This window comes from Pseudophryne corroboree, chromosome 1 (assembly GCF_028390025.1).
Source record: "Pseudophryne corroboree isolate aPseCor3 chromosome 1, aPseCor3.hap2, whole genome shotgun sequence".
Classification (NCBI taxonomy): domain Eukaryota; kingdom Metazoa; phylum Chordata; class Amphibia; order Anura; family Myobatrachidae; genus Pseudophryne; species Pseudophryne corroboree.
Window position 1 is genome coordinate 676,370,745 of NC_086444.1, and position 6,000 is coordinate 676,376,744.

The following is a 6,000-nucleotide window of genomic DNA, read 5'->3' on the forward strand; positions in this document are numbered from 1 at the left end:
AACTGCGTGCAAGTGTACCTTGCAGAATTGATGCTGCTTTGAAGGCAAAGGGTTGTCACACCAAATATTTATTCAACTTAGATTTCTCTTACGTTTATTCACTTTGCATTTTGTTAATTGATTAAAGTAAACCATTAACACTTCTATTTTTTAAATCATTCTTACTTTGCAGCATTTTTCCACACATGCCAAAAAATGTTGTGCTCTCCTATTATAAAGATATAGGGTGCATAGGGCGGGATGCATCAAAGTTAATTCTGCGGTCATGCCTCCAAAAATGCTGTTTTCGGGGGTTTGCCACTTCACCTGCATATGCACCAAGCTCCTGAATACTATACATTCCGGAGCTTAGGCCCAATGGGTAAGACTAACTTTAGAATATGGGCTTCTATTCACATTTCACACTGAGAGGGATCCAATCGGAAACTTCCCAGCACCCCACACAGAGTGGGGATACGGTCGTTAGGTCGACACAGCTTAGGTCGACAGTCATTAGGTTGACCACTGAAGGTCGACATGCATTAGGTCGGCATGGTCAATAGGTCGATATGGTCATTAGGTCGACATGTACTAGGTCGACAGGTCAAAATGTCGGCATGAGTTTTCCACTTTTTCTCTTACGTCCTAGAGGACTCCGTAAGGACCATGGGGGATAGACGGGCTCCGCAGGAGACATGGGCACTTTAAGAAAGAACTTCAGGTATGGGTGTGAACTGGCTCCTCCCTCTATGCCCCTCCTCCAGACCTTAGTTTATTACTGTGCCCAGTGGAGACTGGGTGCATTACAGGGAGCTCTCCTGAGTTTCCTGAAAAGAAAGTATATTTGTTAGGTTTTTTATTTTCAGGGAGCCTGCTGGCAACAGACTCCCTGCATCGAGGGACTGAGGAGAGAGAAACAGACCTACTTTAATGTTAGGCTCTGTTTATTAGGCTACTGGACACCATTAGCTCCAGAGGGATCGGTACGCAGGTCTCACCCTCGCCGTCTGTCCAAGAGCCGCGCCGCCGTCCTCCTCGCAGAGCCGGAAGATAGAAGGCGGGTGAGTATGAGAAGGAAGAAGACTTCAGATCTTCATAGAGGTAACGCACAGCTGTAATGCTGTGCGCCATTGCTCCCACACAGCTCACACAGTCACTGTAAGGGTGCAGGGCGCAGGGGGGTGCCCTGGGCAGCAATATAAACCTTATTTTCCGGCAAAAGTACATATATACAGCTAGGCACTGTATATAAAAGAGCACCCGGCAGTTTTTTCAATATTTGAGCGGGACCGAAGCCCGCCGCTGAGGGGGCGGAGCTTGTTCCTCAGCACTCACCAGCGCCATTTTCTCCACAGCACAGCGCTGAGAGGAAGCTCCCCGGACTCTCCCCTGCTTATCCACGGTGAAAGAGGGTTTTAAAGAAGGGGGGGGGGCACATAATTTGGCGCAAAATACAGATTACAGCGCTTTCTGGGTAAACATATTGTGTTTTTTCCTGGGTCATTGGCGCTGGGTGTGTGCTGGCATACTCTCTCTCTGTCTCTCCAAAGGGCCTTGTGGGGGAACTGTCTTCAGATAAGAGGATTCCCTGTGTGTGTGGTGTGTCGGCATGTCTGAGGTAGAAGGCTCTCCTAGGGAGGAGGTGGAGCAAATGAGTGTGGTGTCTCCGTCGACAACGCCAACACCTGACTGGATGGATATGTGGAATGTTTTAAGTGCTAATGTGAATTTATTGCACAAAAGACTGGACAAAGCTGAAGCTAGGGAACAGGAAGGGAGTCAACCCCTGCCTGCCCCTATGTCGCAGGGACCTTCGGGGTCTCAAAAGCGCCCACTATCCCAAATAGTAGACACTGATACAGACACGGATTCTGACTCCAGTGTCGACTACGATGATGCAAAATTACAGCCAAAATTGGCTAAAAGTATTCGATAAAATGATTATTGCAATAAAGGATGTACTGCATATCACTGATGACCCCTCTGTCCCTGACACGAGGGTACACATGTTTAAAGGGAAAGAAAGCTGAGGTAACCTTTCCCCCCTCTCACGAGCTGAACGAGTTGTGTGAAAAAGCGTGGGAATCTCCAGACAAGAAACTGCAGATTCCCAAAAGGATTCTTATGGCGTATCCTTTCCCGGCAAAGGACAGGATATGGTGGGAATCCTCCCCTAGTGTGGACAAAGCGTTGACACGCTTATCCAAAAAGGTAGCGCTGCCATCCCAAGATACGGCTACCCTTAGGGATCCTGCTGATCGCAAGCAGGAGGGTACCTTGAAATCCATTTACACACATTCTGGTACCTTACTCAGACCGGCGATAGCGTCGGCTTGGGTTTGTAGCGCTGTAGCAGCGTGGACAGATACCTTATCGACGGAAATTGATACCCTGGATAAGGATACCATTTTATTGACCCTAGGACATATTTAAGATGCTGTCTTATACATGAGAGATGCTCAAAGAGACATTGGTCTACTGGGTTCTAGAGTCAACGCTATGTCGATTTCTGCTAGACGAGTCCTATGGACCCGGCAATGGACAGGTGATGCCGACTCAAAGAGGCATATGGAGGTTTTACCTTACAGGGGTGAGGAACTGTTTGGGGACGGTCTCTCGGACCTGGTCTCCACAGCTACGGCAGGTAAATCAAATTTTTTGCCTTATATTCCCTTACAGCCTAAGAAAGCGCCACATTATCAAATGCAGTCCTTTCGGTCACAGAGAAACAAGAGAGTACGAGGTGCGTCCTTTCTTGCCAGAGGTAAGGGCAGAGGGAAAAAGCTGCAAAACACAGCTAGTTCCCAGGAACAGAAGTCCTCCCCGGCCTCTACTAAATCCACCACATGACGCTGGGGTTCCGCTAAGGGAGTCCGCCCCAGTGGGGGCACGTCTTCGACTTTTCAGCCACATCTGGGTTCACTCACAGGTGGATCCCTGGGCAATAGAAATTGTTTCTCAGGGTTACAAGCTGGAATTCGAAGAGGTGCCTCCTTGCCGGTTTTTCAAATCGCCCTTACCGGCTTCTCCCCCAGAAAGGGAGATAGTGTTAAATGCAATTCACAAATTGTATCTTCAACAGGTGGTGGTAAAAGTTCCCCTACTTCAACAAGGGAGGGGATATTACTCAACCCTGTTTGTAGTCCCGAAACCGGACGGTTCGGTCAGACCCATTTTAAATTTAAAATCCCTGAACCTATACTTGAAAAGGTTCAAGTTCAAGATGGAATCGCTCAGAGCGGTCATCGCCAGCCTGGAGGGGGGGGGGGGGATTTTATGGTATCCCTGGACATAAAGGATGCATACCTTCATGTTCCCATATATCCACCTCATCAGGCATACCTGAGATTTGCGGTACAGGATTGTCATTACCAATTTCAGACGTTGCCGTTTGGGCTTTCCATGGCCCCGAGGATTTTCACCAAGGTAATGGCGGAAATGATGGTGCTCCTGCGCAAGCAAGGTGTCACAATTATCCCGTACTTGGACGATCTCATAAAAGCGAGATCACGAGAGTAGTTGCAGAACAGCGTGTCACTTTCACTGAAGGTGTTACAGCAACACGGCTGGATTCTCAATATCCCGAAGTCGCAGTTGGTTCCTACGAATCGTCTGACCTTCTTAGGCATGATTCTGGATACGGACCAGAAAAGGGTTTATCTTCCGATAGAAAAGGCCCAGGAACTCATGACTCTGGTCAGGAACCTACTAAAGCCAAAACAAGTGTCAGTGCATCACTGCACTCGGGTCCTGGGGAAGATGGTGGCATCTTACGAGGCCATTTCCTTCGGCAGGTTCCATGCAAGGACTTTCCAATGGGACATACTGGACAAGTGGTCCGGGTCACATCTACAGATTTATCAGTTGATCACCCTGTCCCCCAGGGCCAGGGTATCTCTGCTGTGGTGGCTACAGAGTACTCACCTTCTAGAGGGTCGCAGGTTCGGCATTCAGGACTGGATTCTGGCAACCACGGACGCGAGCCTCCGCGGTTGGGGAGCAGTCACACAGGGAAGAAACTTCCAAAGTCTTTGGTCAAGTCAAGAGACTTGTCTTCACATCAACGTCCTGGAGCTGAGGGCCATATACAACGCCCTTCGTCAAGCGGAGACCTTGCTTCGCGACCTACCGGTTCTGATCCAGTCAGACAACATCACCGCAGTGGCTCATGTAAACCGCCAAGGCGGCACAAGGAGCAGAGTGGCAATGGCGGAAGCCACCAGGATTCTTCGCTGGGCGGAAAATCATATAAGCGCACTGTCAGCAGTGTTCATTCCGGGAGTGGACAACTGGAAAGCAGACTTCCTGCATCCAGGAGAGTGGGGACTTCATCAAGAAGTCTTCGCACAGATTGCAAGTCAGTGGGGACTGCCAAAGATAGACATGATGGCGTCACGCCTCAACAAAAAGCTACAGAGGTATTGCGCCAGGTCAAGAGACCCTCAGGCAGTGGCTGTGGACACCCTAGTGACACCGTGGGTTTTCCAGTCGGTCTATGTGTTTCCTCCTCTTCCTCTCATCCCAAAGGTGATGAGAATAATAAGAAAAAGAGGGGTGCAGACAATTCTCGTTGTTCCGGATTGGCCGCGAAGGGCCTGGTATCCGGATCTGCAGGAGATGCTCACAGAAGATCCGTGGCCTCTTCCTCTAAGACAGGACCTTTTGCAACAGGGACCCTGTCTGTTCCAAGACTTACCGCGGCTGCGTTTGACGGCATGGCGGTTGAACGCCGGATCCTAGCGGAAAAGGGCATTCCGGATGAGGTCATTCCTACTCTGATAAAGGCTAGGAAGGACGTGACAACAAAATATTATCACCGTATATGGCGAAAGTATGTTTCTTGGTGTGAGGCCAGGAATGCTCCTACGGAAGAATTCCATCTGGGCCGTTTCCTTTGCTTCCTAAAAACTGGAGTGAATTTGGGCCTAAAATTAGGCTCCATTAAGGTTCAGATTTCGGCCTTATCCATTTTCTTTCAGAAGGAATTAGCTTCTCTCCCAGAAGTACAGACGTTTGTGAAGGGAGTGCTGCATATTTAGCCTCCTTTTGTACTTCCGGTGGCGCCTTGGGACCTTAACGTGGTGTTGAGTTTCCTTAAGTCGCACTGGTTTGAACCACTTAAAACGGTGGAGCTAAAATATCTCACTTGGAAGGTGGTCATGTTGTTAGCCTTGGCTTCGGCTAGGCGAGTGTCGGAATTGGCGGCTTTGTCTCATAAAAGTCCCTATCTGGTTTTCCATATGGATAGAGCGGAATTGCGGACCCGTCCTCAATTTTTGCCTAAGGTAGTGTCATCTTTTCATATGAACCAACCTATTGTGGTGCCTGTGGCTACGCGAGACTTGGAGGATTTCGAGTCCCTTGATGTGGTCAGGGCTTTGAAAATTTACGTGGCCAGAACGGCTACGGTCAGAAAAACATAAGCACTGTTTGTCCTGTATGCAGCCAACAAGGTTGGTGCTCCTGCTTCAAAACAGACTATTGCTCGCTGGATCTGTAACACGATTCAGCAGGCTTATTCTACGGCTGGATTGCCGTTACCAAAATCGGTTAAGGCCCATTCCACTAGGAAGGTGGGCTCTTCTTGGGCGGCTGCCCGAGGTGTCTCGGCATTACAATTGTATCGAGCTGCTACTTGGTCGGGGTCAAACACCTTTGCAAAGTTCTATAAGTTTGATACCCTGGCTGAGGAGGACCTCCTGTTTGCTCAATTGGTGCTGCAGAGTCATCCGCACTCTCCCGCCCGTTTGGGAGCTTTGGTATAATCCCCATGGTCCTTACTGAGTCCCCAGCATCCACTAGGACGTAAGAGAAAATAAGATTTTAAACCTACCGGTAAATCTTTTTCTCGTAGTCCGTAGAGGATGCTGGGCGCCCGTCCCAAGTGCGGACTACTTCTGCAAGACTTGTATATAGTTTTGCTTACATAAGGGTTATGTTATAGTTTTCATCGGTATCAGACTGGTGCTGTGTTTTTTTCATACTGTTAACTGGTTATTATATCACAAGTTATACAGTGTG